The sequence below is a fragment of the Pelecanus crispus genome, chromosome 1 (assembly GCF_030463565.1).
Source record: "Pelecanus crispus isolate bPelCri1 chromosome 1, bPelCri1.pri, whole genome shotgun sequence".
Taxonomy (NCBI): Eukaryota; Metazoa; Chordata; class Aves; order Pelecaniformes; family Pelecanidae; genus Pelecanus; species Pelecanus crispus.
The window spans coordinates 180745249-180771000 of NC_134643.1; the positions used below are offsets into that span (position 1 = coordinate 180745249).

At 41.8% G+C, this 25752-nt stretch overlaps 1 protein-coding gene across 2 annotated transcripts in view; it reads left to right on the plus strand.

Moving 5' to 3' along the window:
• Positions 1 to 25752, plus strand: part of KLF12 (KLF transcription factor 12) — a 142704-nt gene that overhangs the window by 278 nt on the left and 116674 nt on the right. The gene's annotated exons all lie outside the window — the stretch shown is intronic.

The window sequence follows — 25752 nt, forward strand, 5'->3', positions numbered from 1 at the left end:
ACAAAACTCTGTGGAAGACTTATTGAAATTATCTGGAATAGCCGAGATGCTGTTGGTGTAATTTTACAATTATTAAAAAAAGTGCAGTTTAAAAAACCAGGAAAGAATAACGTATTACAGTAAAGAAGCCAAATTCATATGTCTGAGAAGCCCATATGTATCTTTGCTATTCTGCCTTCTTGGGATATTTGCCTTACTGTGGTTGTTTTGTCCTTTATATGCTTGTCCTACTCCATTTTCTGTTTATGCACACCCCTCTTTCTGGTAGAATACACTTGTTTATCATTACGATAAGAGAGCTAGAAGCGTTGGATGGTTAAAGCTGGTATCACATCAACTGCTGAATACAGGACAGAAATCATGAATGGGATTTTGAATTTTTTTGTGGAACAAGTGTTTGGCATTAGTGGCAGATTTTAGGAAAATGGAAGACCACATTTTTGGACATATTAAGGGTATTTTCTTACATATGTGGTAATAATTATATCAGGGACTGTAGATTACTATGAGGGCATCTGTATTTAATGGATTTTGTGTTATCATGAGTCTTTTATTTCCTTGTGTGCATCTTAACGTTATCCCAAAGAATCCAAGCCACCTTACTGCTCTGAAGATGGATGCCTTCAACAAGCAGAGAGCATAATAGAAGCAGCAATGCTATTGCCATGTAGGGATGGGCTTTTGCCTCCTTCTGTTAGTTGGCTTTTTTCCTTCCTGCTATTTTCTCAGTTATTTAATTGAGAATTTAAATGGTATGGAAGAGGGGGAATTAACTTTCAGGATGACTTAATTTGAAAGATTTGCAAGGAGACATCAGTTATTCAGGATGTTTCTGAGGCTTTAAGTTTGAGAGAAAAGGAAACTTGACATTTAATGGAGTTCTTGCTCATCTCTCTGCCTTCTTGAGAGCAATACCCTCAGAAAATACTCTAATACAGCATAGCTTGAGGGAACATAAAAGTTGGACTATTGTTTGAGCTGCAATGATGAAAAGACAGGTCTGTTAGAGGTAATTTTTAATACCTTCTGGATGCTTTGCATTATGTCTTTTTATGTAACATAAACCTTTCTCTATATTGTTCAGAAGACAAATGTTTTATTGGTATTTGACTCTGTCAACATTAAAATAAATCCCATGTATGATGCATATTGCTGGGTCCTTTATGAAGAATACTTCATTTAGCAAAGTGTGATTTGATTCTGGAAGACCTGTTTGGTGTCTTAGGAACTGGAAGGAAATGAACAATTTATATAGTTTTTTAATTTCCTTAGGGTTTTTTTAATAAAATTTACGGACTTCTGTGTAAGCAGAAAATGATGTCATCTTTTTCTTTTTCCAGTGACTGAGCCTTTGGACAAAGAGCTCAGTTTGATTTGGGATTTTATGCGCTTTGGTACTAATTAAGTAGTGTCTGGTCAAGAGTCTCTGGCACCTTTATGACTCTTCATTAGGGAACAATCAATAAGTACAAAATGAATTCTCCAGTTCACTAACAGAAGAGCTAGCCATTGGGATGGCAGTTTTCCAGCAAACAGCTTAAACTCTAAAGAGAAAGGTGGTTGTAACAGATGTTTAGCATGTGCTTCAGAGACTGTTTTGAATATGTAGATGTTGGTAGACATAACAGGGACAAGTGTTTGAAGGATGTGATTACCGAAAACAGCACGTGGAGCTGTTTTGGGAAGATGAATATCATAACTGGGAAGCATGGAGTGGGAACTAAAGTGTGATCCAAGCAGTATGAATTTGAAATTGCAGTGTCTGTTTGTGGTGTTATAGTGCCCATAGTCCCTAGAGTTGCACCTCCATCGCAGCGTATGCATATACAGGGAGATGAGATTTCTACTTTTAAAGTTTGCAAACTAAGATGGTATTTTGAGTCTTCTGAAGGTAGCGGCCAAAGCTTCATCACTTAGGATGCTGAACACCAGACTAGGCAAACTTTTCCAAAACCTGTAGGAAGACACTGGGTTTTTTGCTGTTCCTGCTTGGTATCTTCTATTGGCTCTAGGTTTGCTGCAAGGGCAAAAGTGAGATATGGCTTAAGGGTTATGAAAAGGAAAGTTTCATCTGTGGTTAGGGGATCGTGAAGACTGTGTCAGTTGTGAAGGAGTGAATCCAAGAGAGTCTGGAGTACGAGTGGGCCTTGACCAGGGTGGTGGGTGCTGAGCGATCAGACCGGAGAGCACAGAGTTGCTGTGCCTCGCTAATGAGGCTTTGGAGGAGCTGGGATAATATCTTATCTTTTGTCTGAGAAGGGCTGTGGGACCACTTTGAATTGTCTCCTGTTTAAGTCTGAGCCCGTATTTCAAATAAACATCATCTTAATTTTAAAACCGGTTGAGGTGAAGAACCTCCCACAGCTTATGCTAGTAGTTACCTGTTCTTGTTGTGAAAGCATGCACCAAATTTTTAATCTGATTTTATCTAGTATCAGTTCCAGTCCTTTCCAGCAGCAACAGAAAAATTCCCTCGTGGTGCTTTGTGACAATCTAGTTTAGCCCTTTTGGGGCCAGGCTGTATGATGCGTGGTGAAGCAAGGGGGGTTGCTCCTCACATTCCTGTTGCAGTGTGGGAGGCTGCCACACATGATAGCTGAGCAACCTGGTCTTGGCAGGTCCTCCACGTTAATGGTGATGGGTGTTTACAAGGAAATTACTGCAAAACTTTATTGAAATTAAGATTAAATTAATTGTGGGTTCCAAGGATATGTGCCTTGTTCTGGTAGGGATATTGAACGCTTTCCTGCAGGGCATGTGAATATGTCAGGCAGAACAGGTGTTTTCTCAGTAGTTGTGCCTTGATTAGCTGTCCCTTGTGGTTCTTGACCTCTAAGGTGGGATTCACAGAAAGCACGTTGCTGGGGGACGGTGGCTATTGTTTGGCCATGCACGCATGCAGTGCTGTGTGGGACACCCAGCTGGTCCTCCCCACTGTCCTGGCTCTTGCAGTGTTGGCCTGATGAGAGAGCAGCTAGTAGAGGAGAGTCTAATTGCACCCTGGGTGGTTGTTGCTTGGAGGCAAGCATGTGTGCTTGGAGGGACCGCAGGCTGGTGCTGGGTCAAATCCCACTTGGGTGCCGGTGTGCCTCATTGCCTTTGTCTTCCCGTGGTGTCCTGTGCGTTACTGCTGTAGGTGAGGCAAAGGTGCGGAAATTTTCTCAGGAGTCACTTGGTGCCAGCACTGAATTACTGGCAAAGAGTGGGGACCAGAGCGAACCTCTGTGATCCTGAGTTTGGCTCCAAGACCACAAGTTGATGAGCAAAATGCCTACATCCGTGCTTCAAATGGGAATTGTAATGATGTTATGTGTACGATGGTGGCTTGTTGGATTATTTCAGCGGATGACATGATCACAGCATTTGAGTCCATTTTTACTCCAAGGTTTCGATTTATTTCATAATTTGATGAGTTTAGTGATTAACCAATATGTGTTTATCCTAGGACTTTTAAAGCCTTTTTTTTTTTTTTTTTTTTTGAAATTCATGCGTCTCCTTATAGTTTGTGAACCAGTAACCTGCCAGCCTATTGACTAGAGCAGTAGAAAATACCGCCGCTTAGTAACCTTGGTAAAGTGAACAATGATCACTGCAGTACCTTGACAGAAGCTCAGAACGAAGTAATGTTCCCCTTCCTTTTACACCTACTCCACCAAAATGGAAGCACAATAGGAAGGGGGGGGAAAAAAAAGTTTTTGTACAAGCAGCACCAGCTTTTAACCTTGAGTTGGTTCTTCACTTACCTTTTGTGGCATACAGCTATGGTGAAATAGGCACCCTCTGGCTGTGTGCATTTCATTCATCAGAAATTCATCTTCCCTGTGCTGCTCTGGGTCACCTGGTCTTCACCAGGTGTTGTCCCTTGACTACATGCAGTGGTGGTGGTAGTAGAAGTCACCCATGATGTAGATGAGAACCAGGACAGAGCAAATCATTGAGCCAAGACTAGCATTTTCTGCTGTATTTGGATACCAAGCCAGGCAATCAATCCATTATATTCCTGTCTGTGTTGCTTTTGGTTTTGCTGTTGGAGTCCTCGGTCTTTTTGCAGGAGAGGTTAAGTATAAAGTGAAGTTCTTTTCTACCATCTGTGCATGACCTCCAGGATCTTTAACTTTCTTGTTAGGAGGTGTTTTATTTTGTTTCATGATTCTTCTGTGTCTTGCACTGTGTTTGCGTGCTCTGTGTCCAAAACTGGGCTGATACCTCTGAAAAGTTTTTAAGAAGTATTCTTAAGTAGCATCTCAGTCCTTACACTGCAGAAGCGTTACATATCTACAGGAAGTGAAGGTGTGTTTAAAATGCAATACAGCAGAAGGAATAAGTGAACAAAGAAAGTGTAGTCAGCTGAAATTTTCAGGTAGCCCTGGGAGAATGAAGCTGTGTGAGCTACTTGCACTGCAAAGCAGCCCAGTCTCTAGCTGAGGCCGAAAGGAAATTGGAGCTGATGCCTGTGTTTCAGCTGTGCCCCATGCACCAGTTCCTTGGAGCCTGTGACTGGAGGAGAGGTGGGCAAGACCCAAGAGCTACAGCCTGCATCCATGCAGTGAAGACAAACCTTGACCAACCCGGGTTTAAAAGACACTGCGTTCAAGCTAGATGCTTGTGGGAGGATGGGATTCAGGCAGCCTGTAAGGGAGACATGCCTTATGAGATACAGGTTACTAGGCAAATTTGGAACAAAGAAGTATTTACAAGGGAAATGGATTTTCTCTTTGCTTTGGAAAAAGTTAAAACAGTTCTGCTTTGTTTTATCGTTGCCAATTTAGAATAGCTTAATGATTTTTAGAAGGCCATCAGCATTAGCAAGAACAGATGCTTATTTTTCCAGCGAACTACTGTCCTTAATTTTGCACAGGAGATTTAATGCAGACTATTGTTTGAGGCTTCAAGAAGACACAGTTCTGCTTTAATGACTTTATGACAAATGAAAAAAAGATACTACAAAAAAGATACCGCATTGCCCTTTAACAAGGCTTCGTTATTATCTCCCCTACTGTGGAACAGGAGCTAGCATTGCTAATAAATTGGTAGAATTACTTTAGAAATGTGCATTTGCTTATCATTTAATATCCTCCAGTGACCTACAGCTTTAGATCTTTTGGTCTGCAGTAAAATCTTTGTATGTCAGTAACCAGCTTCAGAGAAGGATGTGAAGAAGGTAGTCCCTCCTCACGTAGGTGAAGGTGGCGTGCTTCAGCAGAAAAAAAATACTCATTCTTTGGCTGTGCCAGAAACTATTTTGAAAAGTAATATGCCTCATCATAAAGATACACAGAGGCTGGATTCATTTAAATGGTAATACGGACTGGGCAGTGATTTTGTTAGCTGATGGCTACTGTCAAGAAGTTAGGATGGATAGTGTTGACTGGCCGCAGTGTAAAGTCTGAAAGTCTTGCTGGTCATTGCAGGATGTGGCCCAGTTTCTAAAAACCGGTAGATATGTCTGACTTAGACACATGAAGTTACACTTTCTGAAGTTATTTGCAGAGTCGGGACATAAGCTTTTGTTAAAAGGAGATATGAATGTGGGATATAAGTCCCACAATTAATCATCAAATACAGAGAATAATGAACCTCTAGTTTTCATCAGCCTTTTTGTTTCCAGATCTGCAATCTCATCTGTTCCTATGCTTTCATTTTGTCCCCTCAAATCATTATTTGAAGATTATATATCTTACTCTGAATTCACCTCCTAATTCTGCTTGATCCATCTCTATTCCCATGCCTTATGATGGCTGAATTATGAAAAGAATGACTAAAATAACAAAACCCTTTAACAAGCCAATATTGTTCTCTGTGTCTTTCGTCTCCAGCCAAATTATCTTCTTGTCTCGTGTCTGAAGAATGCTATCCATGCTTATGTTATTATATACATAACATGTTCTGCCTCAGCCTGGGTAATAGTGACAGAAATCTTTTATTTTCAAAGATTTCCAAAAATACATACTGAAATTCAGTTGAGAATAGTCTGAATAGCAAAGCTTGCTCCTTGACTGTATGGGGAATTATGTTGATTCATTCAGCTTATGTATGTTCTTTGTATTATTAGCACTGCTAGTATTTGCTGTTGTAATTTATGAATCTCTGCTTCATTCAGATAATTTTTTTTCTGAATTAGTGTTTAGCACAACTGATTTGGGGAAACAAACGGCATCTGGACAGTGCACATTTATCAATCTCTTCTGCAAATAAACTAGCCCTTCTTACTTTCTGTTGGTTTTCTTCATCTTGCAATAGATAGTACTTGAGGAGTGTTATTGAGGTGTTAGAAATACAGCCGATACAATTCATTAGTTGCTTTACAGTGCCATAAATATATGACATTCTTCAGAAAGAGATCAAGATCTGATCCGAAAGGATCAGATTATCCTTAAGTAAGGACATAAGCTACAGGGCATGACACCAAGCCATGTGAGATGTACCTAAGGAGATACAGCTAGTTCCCTGAGCACTGCTGAAGGATGTGCTTGCAACTCAGAAGGGTGCAAGACACATCTCAGAAGGGTTCACCACAGCTACATCAGTTGGATTAAGCAAGCCAAGTGAAGCATCACAAGCTGATGAATACTGTGGGTGCTGTTTCATGTTTAGTGGAAGCTCGCATGAAGAACAAAGCCAACTCCTACAACTTTGCTCTCAACCTGGCATTGCTGCTGTACCTATTGCCAGTGACTGAATGACATCGGGGAGAGTTGGGTCAACCGATCACTGATCCAAGAAAACACAACCCAACAGGAGAGAAGGAATGGCTCTGTATGTCCTGCAGTCACACTGTTAGGAAATCATAGATATCTTCTATCCTGTGGAGAGGGGAAGGGTGGGAAGAAGATCATGGGTGCTGCTTTTGACAAAAGCCTGTAGTTAGAGATGGTTAACTGTATCTGAAACTACATCCTGAGACACCTTTACTGCTTGTGGGACCCAAACTACCTGCTTTGGGCATGTCTCTGCACTGCCGTCTTGTAAATTCTTGAGTATTTAGAGTGTTGCACGTGTTCCTTACTCCTTTTGAAGTCAGGCCTTGTGCAGAATGGAGAGCTAAGGGGTTTTTGCACCCTGGTTGTAGGTGTGGTTTATTTATTTGGGATTTCTTTTCCCCAGGGATCAGACACGAAAGTGCAATAGAAAGGTAATAGATTTAAGACTACTAGGAAATGATAGCTTAACCAGCTGAGTCAGCACACTGACTGTCACGCTTGCCAAGCAGTCATCTTGCCAAGTTAACTGAGTTTACAGATAGAAAATGCAGGTGGGGTTGTAAGATGTATGATGCTGTCTGAAATTCTCACAAAGAGAAGGATCCCAGATCCTCGGAGACTTAATTTACTGACCGCTGTCTGCCATTGCTTTCCTTTCCTAGGCAGTTAAGTTGGCTGTTACAGAGCACTGCAGGGAATGTAGTCCTTATTCCGTCTGGTATCATTTGTTGTATGTATGGTAGGAACAGGGAGATTTTCAGTTGTGGGTTGAGGACTTCATTGTCCTAGGCACTATACAAATAAAGGGTGGTCCCTGGATATCTTGATGTAATTAATCAGAAGTTGTATTTAGACACTGTTTTGATGGGCATCTTCAGATAATAATGATGGTGCATATTAGGAATGTAGTAGCAAGTCTAAAAGGAGTGAAGCAGAGAAAGATCTCTGCTCCAAACAGCTTGTGTTTAGCCAAGTGCCGTGCCAGAAAGAGGTTTCTCGTATCTATAATGGTAGAAGGGCAGCAAGAAGATTATTTCGCTTACTAAAAAACTAGATTTTATGAGGACGTATTTGGTAGAGGACAAGGATAATATTTTCTCTGCAAGACTGCAAAGAGTTTCAAAGAGAATGGATGATATTACCAAGAAATCAGCATAACTTAATGTTGTTACAGTTCCGTAGAAAAATCATAGTTACACAATGTATCATGTGTTAAATATGTGAATTAGTAACAGTTTTGTGTGCTTATATGGACTGAAAAAAATAATGTTGGCTTTGGGAGAAGGAAAGTCAGCCCTTTGATTCAAGCATAGTGCTGAAGTGCGTTGCTAGATTATACTTTGGTTGCCTTCTCTCCCTGGTCAATTATTTCGTGAGCTCACCTTGAAGCCAGTCCGCTTTGTTGATGATGTACGACCTCTCAGCTTGCTCTGTTACCAGAGCTTATGATGGGAATCTCATGGAAGATTTATTCAGCTGAGAAACTCTAGCCATAAAAAAACCCAAGCATGGTACATATAAGCTGTATGTCTGTTGGTTACTGTGAATTTCTAAATCCACATTTTGGGTTGCAAATTGTTTGTTTTATAGAGATGTGAAAGGACAATGTTCCCTTCACTGTGTTAAAAAATAGTTGAAAATGTGAAAAAAAAAAAGTGTAAGAAAAGTGTCTAACCATACAAATATCTACACTGATGACCCCAGTTCCAATGCTTTTGTGTGTGCTCGATGTTCTGTTTCTTTTGGGAATCCAATATCCACAGCTTAACTGTAATTTTGACCTAGTTTACAATCCTACTTGAGGAACCCGTGAGGTACGGATTTTTGCTCTTTGCATCCTGCCAGAAAGGTATTAACACTATAGTCACAGGAGCGCAGAGCATGCCCTGTATCAGCTGGTATACAACACTGTAGTCTAAAATCCTGTTGCACTTCTGCATTGAAACTCAACACAGGTCTGTCTCTCTTGTTTCATGTCACAGTGCAATGCAATTCTAAGATACAATAATGTGAGTTTTGGACTTCACACAAAACAATTATTGGCATCTAAAAAGCAGTTACTCTTCTGATCTGGTGACTTACCTGGTAGGGCATCTGAAGTTTAATTCAGGTTGGAACTGCAGTGGAATTCAGTAGGTTCCAAGCGAATGTAGTCCCTCTGTTCCTGAGGAGAAACCAGTGAAGGTGAGCTAGGTAATCCCGCTTTTATTAACAAGAAGGCTACCTTGAATTACCTCACATTTACCTCCACGTGTGATTATATATATAGATGGGTAGTGCAGACCTGCTGATGCATGGTAACTTCTTCATGGTTCAGAGTTCCTTATTTAAAATGTTTTCCATTGAAATGTCTCAGTGCAATAATTGTGAATCACAAAATCTTAAATTATTTCGATAGGAGAGAAGTTAATCATTATGTTTCATCTTGTTCTACTCACTGGTGAGTTTAATGGATTTTTATTTTTTTTTAAATGCTCATTAGAGTAGTCAGTTCATTATGATGGTCTGTATTTGTTCAACAGGGCATGTTGGTGTCTTCAGAGTGGAAGAGAAATGGAAATGACTGGGCTCTCGTCCTTTCCCTTTGTTTTGGCTCAGGATGAAGTGAAATCTTTCTATATTCCTGGTTCTCACTTGGATAATTGCTATACTTTATTTCTTTAAGGACACTGAGATACATGAAGTGAGAACTATTGTGTAAGTGTGCATTGTTATTACATTTTTATTATATACTGGCTGGCCTAAGAAAAATAAGCATAAGCCAATATAACTCAATAATTTACAGTATCACAGAACACTTCAGCAGCATGAGACAAATGCGGCTATGTTATGATAGTACCAAAATTATTTTAATCTTTGTTGTTTGTTATGGGAAGGGATTACTTCTAGTTTTCACTTGCTTGTTGATGTTCTCTTAACTCTTGTTTTCGATTTGAGGTTGCCTTATAAATGGTCTTTTTAATGTATATTTTACTCTTGTTCTGTACCCTACTGGGAAGTACCGAAAGAGCTGTATATTTTTTAGCATTATTGGCTTTTTTCCCTTATTTCTCCCTGTGGAGATGAGACCTTACATAAATTACTTTAAGGATCCTGTTTTCTTGGTGTTTTGTGTTTTTTGGTTTGGGTTTTTTTTTTTTTAAAAAAAAATTCCCTTTCTTCATCCCTCTCCCCTCCCTTTGTTTCACACTGGGAGGATGAGTATTTAATAAACTGTTATTTAGGGGGCATCTGCTTTCACAGACATCCTTTTACAAATGTTGTTGTTGCTTGGTTGCATCACTTCAACACACCAGAAAATCACAGGAACCACAGGCAAGAAAGCCAACAGCAATGAAAGGCGGTGTCGACCTCCCCTGCTTGCAGACGTTGTTGCCTGTGCTTGCCATTGCCCAAGGACGGAGCTGAGGCAGAGGAGGACGGCGCGGCCCGTGGCAGCTCCACGCGGGCCACCCCTGCCACGGAGCCCCAGCTCATTGGGGTGGGCTGGGAGCGAGGGGCTGGCAGGGGAGGAGAGGCGCTGGGGATGCAACGGAGGGGGGACAGCAGGTCTTCCCAAGAGAGGCTTGTTCACGGAAAGGCTCGTGTCAGATCAGCCTCCCCAGCCCTGTCTCTTCCAAATGGCTCCATTCCCCTTGTTCCACGGGGGGACACTAGCCACAGAGGTGTCACCTGCATCCCCCCTCCTTAGGCTGCTCTGGCAGTGTTTGTAGCCCATTTCCTACTTTCATAGTTTACACTAGAGATCAATATTCATACCGAGGCACTGACTTTGGCTTTGATCTTCATCTGTGATGCTGTGTGTGGAGCTTATGTCATGGCAGTAGGTGAGTTACTGGAAATTCATTAGCAGTCGTGTCAGTTTGTCCTTGGAAGACAGCAGCATCACCCCCTCCTGTCTGGGTTACAGATACACTTGGTTATGTTTTTTATACTGTAAGAGCTCTTCCACGATATTTGCCACTTTCTTTGATAGCTTTTTGCCAGATAGATGATTTGGACACAGCCTGGTCGTATTCTGTCTTGGTAGTTCTCAATTACTGGGTGCCTGGTGGCTGTGAATGTTTTCTTGTCCCCTTTGCTGGATTTCTCTGGTGGTTTTGCTTTTTTAACACTGAAGAGCTGTTTGTGAACAGGAAGGTGTACACTGATAAAAGATCAATTGTGGGCTTCTGTTTTGCGCTGTGGAACAGGGAATTCTTGGTGAGGAGGGACAACTGTTGACTGAGGAAGGAAAGGTAGGATTGGGTACCATTAGCGATATCAAATGCTTCACCCTGGGTGAATCCTCGCTGACTGTTCCCAGTCACCTTTTCCTCCTTCATGGTGCCCAGAACTCTGCTCCCAGGGGACTCACTCTGTGATCCTTCCGTGGACCAAAGTGGGGCTGACTGGTCTGTAGTACCCCAGATCATCCTTCTGGACTTCTCTGAAAAGGAGTGCACCATTTGCTTTCTTCTAGTCATCAGGGATCTCCCATGGTCTCCAGGACCTTCCAAGCATTGTAGAGGATCTGTAGAGTTCTGCAAGGACATCAGCCAGCTCTCTCAGCACCCATGGATGCAGGCAGGTGGGTCCCATGGGCTTGTTTGGGTTGAGTGCTCTCGGGTAATCCCTGGGATTTGGTCCTCATTCATGACTGGTGGTTCTTCGCCTTGAACCCTAAGCATGAAGGCTTTGCTGGTGAAGGCTGAGGCAGAGAAGGCAATGGAGTACAGCCTTACCAGTGTTCACTGTCAATGATTCACCCACCTCATTCTGCCACCCACCCACATTCTCCTTGTCCAGCCTTTTACTGTTGTTGTAGTGGTAGAAGCTCTTGTTGTTGCCTTTGTTATTCCCTGCAGGTCTGAACCCCAGCTGAGCTTTGGCTTTCCTGACACCACCCCTCTGTGCCTGTATGATAGTTCTGTGTTCATACTTTGTAGCTCATCCCTGCTTGCTCCCCCTGCTATCCTGCCTTTTTGCACTGGAGCTCCATCATGTGTTCCACATCTGCCAAACTAGTCTGCTGATACTTCTTGGTTTTCTAAGTAGTGGGATGCACTAGTCTTGCGCTTTCATGTTGTTCTTCAAGATCTTCCAGTTTTCCTGTGCTCTTTGGCCCTTAGAGCTACTTCCCATGGGATGCTACCTAGTTCCCTGAAAACTTCTGCTCTCCTATAGTCGAGGGTCTAGATCGATCTGGACTGGGTCTGTGTTACTGTCTGTCTTTCCTCGCTCTCCTCAAGGTCTCAAAGTCTGTTACTTAAAGGTCATTACACCAAAGCTACCACCGATTACCATAGGCTCAACCTGTTCTTCCTCCCACACAAACAGTGGTCATTTTGGTTTTGTCCCTGTGGGACTTTGAGAACACCAGAGGGACCACAGTGGATCAGATGAAAGGTTCTTCTTACCCATACAATGGCAGCTCATAGCATGTGCCAACAAAAAACAAAAGCGAAAAGCAAGCATACAGCAGTACTACCCTGGTACACTCTGCAGTATCTGTCAATGTGCAGACTGGAGACCACATGAGCAGATACTGACCTTTAGTATTGCAAGTTGTCACTGCTCTTTGAGCTCCACAGAGATTTTGCTGATAACCACAGGTTGGGTTGTAGTGTTGTTTTTGACCTGTGTAAAACCTTAAACTGCCTTGCACCTGTCTACTGCCATCCTGAGACCACAATAAGAGCTTAAGATTTAATGATATAGATGGCAGTGGCAAAGAGAGCATTTCCTGTGATAGACTCTTGATTTGTTTTCCCATTAGTCATAGCAGAACAGAGTTGTGGATTTTTAGGGAGTCCATGTGGTGAAGTTTCTGGGGAGGGCAGAAGCGATGGTGTCGAGAGCATTGTGACATGCAAGAGATTTTTTTTTCCTTTGGCTACTGGGTATTGTGGAACAATGCTGTGTAATAATTTCATGGGACTATAAACCTTATGTTCAATAGAGTACTTGGGGCTTGTACACTAATACGTTGTTGTATTGTTGAATAAGAAGCAGATCAAGTACTAATGTCATTAGCAGCTTTCAACAAAAAAAGCCCCCTGTGGAAGTAGTAGTGGTCTGGCCTGTGGTTTTTGTGGCAGAACATTGGTTTGGGAAGCTCCCATCCACTGTTAACTCTTCTGCGGTTGTGCCCGTTCAGACATGTGCAGGGATGTGCTCTAAACCAGAAAAAGAGGAAAAAACCCTAAAACACCTTAAAGACGTTTTCTTTCTGAATTCAGGTTATTTCACAGGGTGTAGGTATAAACTGATTAAAGTGTTAGATCTGCAACATCCACAGTTCTGTGTGGTCCACAAGTTAAAACATGCTTTGCAAATGTGGCACAGAAGACATAGATTTCAATGATAAAAACCTTCAAAAATAGCAGATTGGAAGTAGAAACCAAATGGAATAGAAACCAGAAGTATTCTGATTGGCTTCTGAATAGTATTCATTTTCACAGAATAAACTAAAAAAATCCGGAGGGGAAAGGTAAATCTTACTTACCTCTGCTCTTGAAAAACAGTTCATAGTTTGGCTCATTGCAACTTGAGTTTGTTTCCTTTGTTGCTATACATGTGAGTTTTCATGAATGGAGTGAGGCTGAATGACTTGTCTGGAACATGAAATACACTTAATTTTTTTTTTCCCTGAATAACCATTCAGAGTATTGATGGGATAAAGTGGTAATTTTAAGACAGCTGTTAGCATAAAATAAATATACATGTTGTTAGTATTGAATACACAAGCATTAATTTGGTTATGCTGGTTTAAAATTCCATAAATGCTTCTAGCCTACCCAAGAGTACTCCTTGAGTTTCATCCCACTTTCACTGCCAAGACTGGGACCTTACTGTTGTCAGAAAAGGATCAAATATTTATTGAAGGCTGAACAATAAAATAGCTGTCTTATCTAGAAATTTGGTAGCTTTAAATGGATTATGGAGAAACACTTGCAGCTTCCAGTAAATTGGTATTTGCAAGTTCCTGTCTGCAAACCCCAAGTTAAAAAGAGACAAAAGGTGTTCAAAATAAAGTAAATCCAGATATGCAGAATATGAAATACCTGGTCCACAGTGGAAAGCATGCTGTGGGCTGGTTCTTGAAAGGTACTGAATATTCAGCATCCAGCAGAGAATGTAAATATCTGCTTAGTTTTTAAGAACAGAAGGAGTTCTGTTACTTACCCATGGCACCAACTTGGGGCCAGGGTACCATGCAGGAACCTTAAATCTATAAAAACTGCTACCATAATCTCTAGAACCATTGAGGTGTATAAAAGTCTTTAAAATCATTGGAAGAAATCAACTAGATTAAATTTCCTTGCTTTTTAAGGCAGAGTAATGTATTACACGTCAGGTATGATCCTTGTTCTTAATTTTGTTTTAACTCTGCTATTAAAGTAATCAATTTCCAATACATCCTCCAACAAGAGATGTTTTTGTGAAGAAGTGAATTCTAAATATGCTTTATGGACTAATTTTGTTCATATCGAATGGAGGGATGTTGTGAAGTGTGCATGAGACAGAGCTTATTGTTGATTGTGTACCCTGATTTTTTTAGTATGTTCTTTGATTCCATTCAAATGATTTCTACAACCATATAGCCTCTAAAAGGTACATATTTTTTGTTGTTATCCAGTAGTTAATGGTGAGTGCAGATTGCATCAGCAAATGTTGTTGGGGTGCACACTATGCTAAAATAACTTTCTGTTTAAAAATTTTTTGTGTAGCGTCATTAGATGGATTTGCCTTACTCAAAATAAGGGGAAAAAATCTTTTTCTCCTAAACAGTAATTTTTTTCCTCTAAAAGATGCATGACAAAGGTCAGTAACTGAGTCCCGGCCACTACTCCTTTATGTTTAGGAGTTGCTCTTTACATTGAGCGTGTGTTCCTGAACTGCAGCTCAGTCCCCAGCTCCACTGCAGAACGTCTTCACCAGAGGACAAGATGACTGTGCACACCTATGGATGCCAGATGCACTTTAATTAAAAGCCTATGTGAAGGAGTAGGGTATGGACAGTAGTGGCATGAAAGGGTGAAGAGGGACCGGTGATGCTTGCGGTCCTCGGGAACCGAAAGCAGGCACAGGGATAGATATTCGGGGTGGGAATATGTTGCCATGCCAACCAAGTAATTTCTCTAACACAAGTAATTTCTCTAACAGGAGGAAACTGGTAATGAATAACTGCTGAGTGGGAATTTTAAGAGCAAAATACACCCTGCGAAAAACCGAAAGGTTAAATTTTTGATAATTGACCTTTGCCACCCCCTCTATGAAACCCTGCTCCGGCAGTCTCTCTGTCGGAGCTTCCTGCCGTCCCGTCCCAGACCCTGCTGTGCCCATCTGCTGACCTGGGAGGTGCTCGCCCGCGGTGCGGTGGTGGGTGCCAGCGCCGAGCCCACAGCCGCCGGCTGGCCCGAGCCCTGCGTGGGTCATTCCTCGAGCAGCTGCCAAAGCCAGATGAGGGTTTCACAAGTCTTGTCTTCCCTAGTAACTGGTTTGAGTCTTCCCTTTAAATCACTGACTAGCATATTTACTTTTTGTCTTCCTTGTCTCTTCTAACACAATGTGAAAACACTGAGGAGAACAACTTTTGACACTGGCATTTCTTACAAATGCTTATTTCTAAACCCTGATTAGCCAGGTGTCCTGGAAGTTGGATGTGTGCTATTTGCTTTTGGTCTGTAGCTCTGTAAAACCTTCTGACTTCAAAAAAGGAGGAGGAAAAGAAGTCAGTGAAGCTTTACTTGAAATGCTGAATTTTTGTTGTGCTCATGCGTTGCAGGAGGAATCAGCAGTGCAAGGCAGTTGCATTGCTTTACCTCCAGTGCCCTTAAAGCAGTGTTCAGCTTGGACCGTGGGCTGTGTTCAAAGCAGTACTCCCAAACTTGGGGTTTGTGCACTTAAGCTATGATCCACCCCTGGGATGGGAAACAGCCAAATGGCGTTAGTAGTGAGTATCTCTGGATAAATCAGCCCCTGCTGAGTTCTGCACTGCTGCAGCCAGGCTGCTGCCGGGCCCCGGCGTGGCCAGGTAGCTCTGCCGTGCACTGCCGGGCCCCTGCCTTTGCCCAGGTGGCTTGTGCTCCTCTGCTGCCTCCTCTCAATTCCCCGCTCCTTCTGTTGCTTCTCTTGCAGACACGCAAACCTCGGGGCAGCAGCTGACAAGATTCTTCCACCTGTCTGTGCTGATATTTTAAATAATGACCTCTGCTTTTTCTGGCAGGGTAAGGCGTTGCTTTAGCGAACTGGCCAAGTGCAAGAGTGTGGTCGCTTCTCTAGACTTGCGCTACCAGAAGGATGAGTGCTCACTGGTCTTAACAAGATTTAATACTCCTTGTAGTAATAATCTTACCATTAGTTGTAGTGGAGGCTAGGTCAGGCGTTGGAAGAGGCTGTCCCATTCCTTTGCTCTTCCCACCCCCTTCCTTCCCCAACTCCTCAACCACCGTCCCTGAGCTGACACTGGTACCCATAGGATCGCTCAGTGAGCCCGTTCAGCTTGCCAGTCTGGCATAAAAGTAGCCTGGGGGGAAAAAAAAGGCAATAATTTTGGCTTTCTGAGGAGTCAAGCAAATGCCAAAGCAGATTCGAAGCAGAAGGGATGTGCAGGGACGGGGAAGAGTGGCAATAAATGCTTGGATATGTGCTACCCTAACTCATGGGTCGTGCTTTTAGTCATGCCACGTGGATGAAACGTGGTTTAGGCTTCACCACGCAGTTTGCAGGTGCTAAATGACTGAACAAGGCAGGCATCTTGACTCCTGCAAAGGATGGCTAAGTGACATTACATGAAATAACAGAGCCACACGACAGCGCAGCCTGCCCTGGCTAGGCTGATACGGAGATTTCCCTGCAACCCTGTTTTTTCTGATGGAATCTGCTGCTGGGGTTTTTTTTGTTTTGTTTTTAAACCTGTTTTTCTGAGCATGAGGGATCGTGCATGCAAAAGAACAGCAATTTTCAAACACCGTTGAGTGCTATGTCTAAGGCTCATCCTTTATAGTGCCTCTGTGTAGCCTGCATTGTTTCTGGTAATGAAGTACATCAACCTTTTGAGCCACACAAGGACTCACAGGATCAAGGCCTTTCTTTATGATGGTGATGCATCTGCATGCTAGAAATCTTGGGAGCATGTCATGCAAAAAAAAAAAAAAAAAAGTGCAGTGGCACAGATCTTTTAAGATTTATTGCGTCATCTGACATGAAACAGTAAGATGGTCCTGGCATGACTGAGCAAAAACAATGGTGTGAGAGTATCATTATTTATTTTGACGCCCTGCTGATTGCCCCAGACATTTGCAGGAGCCAAGGCATCCTCAGCAGTGAGGTCTTTTGTTTCACATAGTTTCAAAGACAGTAATTTCAAGGAGGGAAGCTTGATCTACATCATGTTTCCTTCTTCAGTATATTCCATTGATCGGATGTGTTCACCTATGACTTAGCGACACTGTAAGTGGAAATGGTTTCTCCTCCCGGCTTCTGTTTGCTCCTATAAAACCTGACAGAAAAGCCCCTGAGCAGATGACTTGCAAGTTTACACTGAAGAAATGTAAAGACTGATCCCTTTCCTTACAGACCTGGAGGAAAAACAAACTCCACACAATATATTCCTTCTTTTCTGAGTGTAACGAACCAACAGTTACTGCTGTCTGCAGGAACAACAGGAGACTGCACAGCTCAAACTCAAGGTACAACCCATAACATAATTCTCTTTGGTCTACAGTCATAGGATTATTTTTTGGGGTAGCATTATCAATGAGTAATAATACAGTGTTAATGTAATCATAGTAATGTATCCCGAGAAAGGAACTTGAAATGAATAAGCTCCCCATTTTTGTATGAAGAGCTTCATAACCTGAAAGAGATGCACCAAACGTGAAATTGCGATGTTTTAACTTGGGTAGAGCCTGGTGCTGGTGGAATGGCTTAAAAATGAAGGTTATTGGCTAATAGCGGGAGGTACTTGATCAGTTCAGCTTTTAAAAATCATTTATCAGTATAGATACTGCTATTATGGGTTGGACATTGTTACTGTTTCATACAGCATAAAGGATTTGAAGCATTCGCAGCATTCAGGGTTTTCAGTGTGCATAAGACTATTCCCATTATGCATTTCTTGTTCTCAGTATTTTGTTTATCTTTAGCACATTGGTGTATCTCTATATTTATTTTTTAAAATTCACTTATCAGTTTGCTCTAGGCAAAAAGTGCCTAAACTGAAGCTCTGAAAAAACTCGTTCTTCATATGAGGTACAGATAAACGTATTCATTACGGTCCAGCTTCAGTTAAAGGCTCAGTCTAATTTTGAATTCAGAGTATCTCTCCTCCCAAGTAAAACATTTAGTTCACTGCTACCCACCACTTCAAGCCTGACCTTGAGGAAGTAAAAGAACTTCTCATCATTCTCATAAGCACGGGGGGGAGGGGGGGGGTGGGGTAGAAAAAAAAAAAGGTTGGGCTCTGCTGGGCCAAGGAAAGCACTCTTGTCACGAATGCCCCGAACATCTTAATCTGGTCAGATTTTAGCTGGCGAACCTTATCTGAGTTCAGTTGTCAGGGAAGAATGTATGGAGGAGAGTTTATCTGGGCTAACCAGCCTCTAAGTCAGTAAAGAATTCATAGATGGAGAACAACTGCTTCCATTGTGCCCTGATAAGAACAAGAAGTCTGTGCCTTTTGCAAAACACAGGTATTTGTTTTGATGCTCTTTTTGGGGGGTGAGATGAACGCTGCACTAGATGATGTTCAAATGAACTTTGTGTCCCTAACAGGAAAAATCAGCTTTACATCTAATATGTGTGGTCTCATCTTTACCGTGTCGTACGGACCCCTGCGTCATGTTTCCTCAATCTAAAAATAAAAATGTGCTCAAAATCTAACCATCAACCCTGTGTATTTCACTACGCTTCTTAAATCCAAGTGCAGCTCCTGTCTTTTAATACTTCAGCTGGAGAATGAATGTTCTGTAGACCTCTTACCCTGGCTGATGCCTTGGGTAACTTCAACGGCAAGGTACTGGATACCCTCATTGGGAGGCAGTGGGGCAAATAGGGAAACTGAGGGAGTACCTTGGTCTCCAAAATTAGTGTTGCTGTGTGGTAACTGCTGCACCCTCAGCTACTGGAAAAGCCTCACCTTCAGCCTGTGGAAGCTGAGCGGTGTGAGCGCTGCCCTCGTGCTGCTGGAAGCTCAGGGTAACTGAGGAAAACCAGAAACCTGTATTGAAGGAAGAAACTCTTCCTCCATCTCATACCTTATCTATCAAACCATCTCTTTCATGGTTTTGTTATTGGGAACATGACAACGTAGATGCTTCACAACCCGTTCATTAGATTTGTATCCAAATGGCATCTGATTGAGTTCACGGCATGACATTTTGAGTGGTAATACCCACAAAGGAGCTAAGTTGACACTTAACAAAAAACCAACCCAAAACCTTCATTACATGGGCATGTGGTGAAACATACTGTGCATTAAAGCAGTTCATGGTTTACGTCTGGTTGTGTGGAGTGAGGTGGTAGCAGTAGCGGGCTGGTTTGTTTGGAACCGCCATAACCACCATGGTGAGTCAAGCCAAAGGTCCATTTGGCCACACACTCCAGCAGGGTCTCCAACAGGTGAGGAAAACAGGAAAGACAAAAAAGGTCTGTGTTTGTGTGATCCTTCCTTGGACATAACTTTGATCAGTCAGCAATTTTTAGATGATTTTAAGCCTGTTGCTATGCTTGGACTGTTGTGTTTAATAGCCACTACTGAACTCTTCCCAATGAAACTGTTTAATCCATCTTTTAACTCATTTATGCTTCTGGTCTCCAGAATACCTGTGGCAATGTGGTGGTAAATGTAGGTGTTACATGAAAGGCTACTTATTTTATATCTGTTGTCTGCCAGTTGTACTTGTTCTTATGTTGTGAGGAGCAGTTTCCATGTCAATCGGGATTTTGATGTTTATCATAGGTCTTCAGTCATCATTTTCCAAAATCAAAGCATATTATCTGCTTTATATATCCATGAATGTTCACTTCTCAGTCATCCTTGTAGCCTTTTTTTATATTTCTTCACTGCTAACATACCTTTTTAAATAACAGATACAGGATTCTTCTTCAGTAAGTTAGGTATTGAAGTGTTAAATAGCAGTGTCTGAGCTAATCATCCTTCATCTCTAGGACAGGCAAGACAAATTATCTTCTGGTCCCCTGATTTTTCTCCACTGGGTAGAACGGGTGCATGGATGACCAGCACATATTAAGGTGTCAAATACGCATCTGAAGCTAGAGGAGGTGAGTCCCACGGGGGGAACCAGAGCTATGTGGTACATGTTGGATTTATTCAGTTGTGCAGTGGTGTTCTCTGTTTTGCTCCCTCCCTGCATATTCCTTGTGTGTGATAACATGGCTGAACACGGTTGAGCTGATGTTCTCAGACAAGCGTTCACAGTAGCTTCAAGGACTCTTGAGACGTTTGTGTTGACATTCATTATATATGTAAGATACAGATTTACAATGAGTTTTCATGCTTTAGGTTGTGGTTGGCTTAAAACAAAAATGTTACCTAACCCCCCGCCAAGCCCCTGCCCAAGGCAGGAAGGTGATTTAATCAAAGTCCTCAATGTAAGTGAAGTTCATTCTTGAAAGAACGCATCTACCACATGTCTACCTTCCATGCAACATTTAAAGGAATGTGTTGCACATCTTACTCCATAACCTGGCATCTTCTTTAAGGAAATACCTTGTTTCCCAAGAGAACTACTGCGATATAACCCATTATCACCAGAACAGCTACATTTACATGAGTGGCCAGTTTACAGGTCATCATTGTACATGCACAGTGAGGGTTAATTTTCCCACATGCATTACGTGTTATTGCCTTGTCACTCAGTATTGCAAGTTCGTTCCGCAGGTCTTCGTAGATGGAGATCTGATATAACGAATATAAGAAAAGTCTCTGAAATGTGACTTAAAAAAATGGAAGTGCCATATGTTAAGTGCTCTTTAAAGGCCCATGAATACCGCATATTAAATAACATGACCTTTTGTGGCAATCTCTTGATTTAATTAGCATCGGTCTTCTCACTTACGCAACTGTTGTATGTCAAGTGGCAAGTTCGTTCTCAGCACTGTGCTGCTGAGTGCGAAGGCCTCTTGCCTAGGAAATGGCACTTTCTTTGAGCACATTGTGCTTTGGCCGCTGCCTACTTCTGCTTTTTCATCGATTCGGGGGTTGATTAGATGGCAAGTATATTTTAAAAAACTTTTTTTTCTTCTGTCTACTTTGAAATGTAAAAAAAAAAAGTCAGAAATCACAGGATTATATGTTTTATGTATGGAAAGTGCTAGTGGGATTATTGGTTATTTCTTTAAATAGGTGTGTCGTTGTTGGCAAATATGTTGTTTGCAAAGCTAGTAATGCTACCAGTGCTACCAGAGATAATTTGCTGTACAGCTAAATGCTGCTAGATTGTTTGTCGTTATCTTATTGTTCTTAATTGGAACTGTATTGAACTTAAGATCTGCAGAGATCTTTGTTTTTCTCTTCTAATTAAAAAAAAAAAAAATACTTCTGACCTGCTTATTGTGCCTGCTGTCCATCAGGGATGGTTCGTATGTAATGCAGCTTAAGTTAAGCCTTGTGATTGACTTCCCATTGTTATTCAGCTGTTTGTCTTTAACCTCTTCAGCTTCTGAAGTGTAGAGGGGAGGATGCTCGGTGGCTATCTCCATCATTCTCCTTTTCTTCCACCTGCAGCTTATCATTGGCATTATTGCCCCATCTGCTTTGGGTAGGCAATAGTTTTAGTTTGGTGGGCATGTTTTTCACATCCATGGAGCCTCATCCCAGTGGCTCTTTCATGTGGGGGAGGATTTCGAGAGAGGAAGGCTGGCAGGCCAAGTAGCCCAGATCTCCTGTGCCCTGCCAGGAACAGAAGTGGAGCTTATGAAGTCAGAGTCCTCTACACTGCAGGGTCTTGGCTTCACACTGTGTTGAGGCCTGGCTGGTGGGTCTGAAGGGCAGTGGGGAATTCAGTAAACCTTGAACTCAGATTGTGTCTTCTATGACATGAATGAGAAAGCTTTAATATTATTTAAAGTGGCTGAGTGGCATCTTCCAAAGGAAACAGAGCATCAAGCAGTCATCAGTGACAGTGGAATAACAAGTACGACTTGTTGTCTCTCTCACTGATGGCCATTTATTGGGAGCACTGAACGAATGGAGAGTTTTGTACGAGTGATAGTCTGCAATCATGTAACTTAAACACACAGGAAAACACTTCAGGGATGGTGGCACAACAAGTCGTCCGTGCGTGGTCCTGCTGATCCCAGTAGGATTACTGACAGAAGGCGGCACCACTGAATGTGAGTTGATGATACAGGACTCCACCCGTCCGGGGAAATGTCACTGTCCTTACCCGTTTGCGTTGCCCTCAGACCCCCACTTGATTTCATCATCGCCATCCCATGGCGTAAGCCAGTACTGCTTGCCAGCACGCAGCATCCTCCCACCTTGTCTTCCTGGCTGTATGTGGTTCACCCCAAGTTCTTCCCCCATCACCAACAGAAGCATTTCTAGTGCATCGAATTGAGGAACTAATATACAATAAAAATTAGTCCTTTTGTGGGGGGAAGAGGTTATTGTCAACCTGCTAGTTCCTTGGTGCTGCTGTGTGAGTCCCTACAGCAGCGTGAGGGGAGGAGGCAAGTTGAGGACAGGAGGGCGGTGGGATTGCTGTTTCTCGTAACATCAGGGTTTAATGTCGGTTTACACCGACCTTGGGATGGTGGTGTAGTGCAAATGCTCCTCTAGAAAGACCGAGGTGACAAGTCAGTTCCTCCGCTGTGGTGCTGCCTGCTTGGTACTGATGGTAGCTGGGCCACCTGTTACTAAGTGAAGATTTTCATCCTGCAGCCCTGTTCTCAGGTATTTCTGATTTTACAGTTTGCATAAAACCACATCCCTATGCTTATTAAAAGAGTAATTTTTTTTGTTGAAGGGAATAAGATCAAGCAGAAACAAAATAAAGACTGAAAGAAAGATGTAAGGAAGAAGAGGGAAAGCTCAGCTTTAGATGTTTTAAATTGTTGACTGAACTTAATGTTACTTGTGAGCAATAATCACAGGTTTTCTGGGGTCCCTGGGAGGATTTTTGTGGACTTTTGTTTGAGGCAGCAGTGCAAAAATAGATCCTAAATCACTGTTCACACTCTGGACAGTCTGATAAAAATCTTTTTTCCTTTTTTTTTCCCCCCCATTTTTCAGTTATAAGGTATTAGAAAAATATAGAAAACACTTCTGTAGAAAAGAATTTTGTGATGAGTTTCTTTATCTGAGCAACTCCACTAACAGCCTTTTCACTAGCAGATGCAATTCATACCAGCTAAGCACCAGCAGCCTTAGCTTTATGTTTCCTGTCATTCTCTTCATTTTTTGTGGGTTTCAGATTATGTCATTCAGTTCCTGCTTAACACATTGCCTGTACTTCTTTGGACAGCAATCTTAATGATCATCTTCAAAAGCCTATCATCAAATACTTCTTGAAAAAATTCAGTGTCACAATTCGAGCCAGTAGGGAAAACTCTTCTGATTGATTTTCTGTTTAAAAGTTATTGACAGTATAAAATATTGTCAGAGTAAGAACATTTTCAGTTGTGTCCTATTTAATTTTAGAGAAGCAGTCAAAATGTCATAGTTAATTATGAAAAAGCTAATTTTCAGGCTTGGATCCCTCACCCTTCTCAAGACCAATGGTTCATATCTTAGCAGAGGTTAATTTCTTTCTTCATTTATATGAAATAAGTAAATTCAATACCATGCACTTGGCTGTGTGGGTGTGTTTTGGATGAGATCTTAAAAACTGAGATCCTGTTTATTCTGTGTGGGTGCTAAAGATCTCACTGTTATGTTATATGCTGTTTGCAAGTTGCTTAATACCTTCTACCCTTTGAGATGACTGCATTTCAGCAGTGTTATGTGTACATAGTTGCAAAATGTTTTGGGGTCCTTCAAAGCGAAAGGTCCTCCATGTGAGAGTGTCTGATGTACATATCTATTGTGCCTATCACTATAACATTCTACATAATTTGTTATTGTTTATTGCATTCGTGATTATTACTGCATTAATCAGTCTCAAAAAGTAGTCATCCATTTAATATTTTGAGCTGGCATGACTTAAGTTTCATCCAAACTTTTACAACGATATGAAAAAAATTTAGTTGTGAACTGCTCAGTAGCCTTCAGGAAGTGCAGTGGTGGTTGTGGGGCTTGGTTCCTTGCTGGGAGCCCTGACTTACCCAGTTACTGGTGGAAGCCGAAAATGTTCAGGACCTCATGGAATAAAATCTGTGCAACATCAGGCAAGTATTCAGTTTGTCTGGAAGTCCAGGATTTTACCCTTTTCTGTAGCATTTATGACTCCTTGTTCTTTGGAATCCCTCAAAGTCAGCTGCAATATCATTTATAATAATCTGATTGGGGTGAGTTAGTGCATAATTTGTACTAATACCCAAAGAAAAGCATAATATTAGGTTAATATGAAGGTAATGTGTGGAGCTAAAGACAGCTTGGCCTGAAGATATTTCCATGGCAACAGAAGGGTCCCTACAGATGTCTTCCTTCTAAACTTGATGCTGTTTATTAAAGGCTGTCTGTAGTACAATCTGTAATTAGCATTAGGTAAAGAAAGATTGTGAACGTGGGTGGACTGCTTGGCTGATGCTCTCTGACTGATTTGTTTAGCTCAGCTTTGAAATACAGTTACAAAAGAATATTAAAAACCTGAGATCATTTAGCAGTTTCTCTCTGCAGGTAAGCTGAGACTTAATTCGAAACTGTTGGCTAATAAGAGCGAAATATCTGAACAACAGTATGGGGAGGACAGGGAGAAATGTTTTCAAACTTTGTCAGCACGATGACTATTAAAGATAAAAGAACATCTGAAGTATGCTGGACAAATTAAAAAAACACCGAGCTACACATAGTAAGGGAGGTAACACAATAAAATAAGGTTTTGTAAATAAAAAAAAGCTCCTCTAAGTAGATGGAGACAAAGGAAACTATAAGACTGTTATCTAAAGGAGAAGATGAGAAAATAATGGATGACAGAAGTTGGAATACGGGTTGACCTTTCTTGCTTCTGTCTTTACGAAGAAGGTTAATTGGGATCAGCTGCTTAGCACGGTTGAAGCTAACAGCAAGGTGGTAGGAACACAGGGCAGAAAAAGGAAAGAACAGGTTAAAGGACACTTTCATGAGTTAGGTGCATTCAGGTTTGTAGGCTTAGGAGGGATTTTATTCTGGTCTACCCAAGTGACTAATTGAAGCAGCTTCAAATCCATGAGCAATTACCGTGTAAGAACAATAAAGGACAGGTGAGAATCCCATAAGAGGGCACATAGAGAGTATGTTCTTAAAGCGCAGAAAGAAGGAAGATCTTGGAATTGCAGACTGATAAACCAAATTTGGTACCATGAAAGATCATCAAACACGTAACTCATCAAAAGCAAGTGGCCATGAATAAGTGAAGGCTAGAAGTTTTAAGATAATTTTGTAATAGAGCACATAGATTTTAAGTCTCCTAGTTACAGTACTGAGGACAAAAGCAAATAAACAAATGTAATGATGGAGTATAGTGAGTTTGTGAAATGGATATTATGAAGTGATTGCTTGAGATAGTGACTTGGCTAAGCTGGGGTGGGGGAACCATCTAACTGTTTCTTCTTGACTTCAGTAGGGCTTTGGTTAGAGTCATATATGACATCTCAGAAACAATCTGGAGATCTACAGTGTGTGTATGATTATTACTGTGTGGATGACTGCAAACATACAGAGTAATTGGTGATGGTATGCTGTCTGGCAGAAGGATATATCTAGTGCGGTTATCACTTTGTGGATGGTAGGGTGCAGTTGGACAGAACCACAGGATCAGAGAGCAGCTGAGGCAGGCAGGCACCTCTGGAGATTGTCTGGACCAACCCCTTGGTCAAGCCGGACCACCCAGAGCAGGTTGCTCAAGGCTGTATCCAGTCCATGTTTGAATATCTCCAAGGATGGAGGCTCCACAACCTCTCC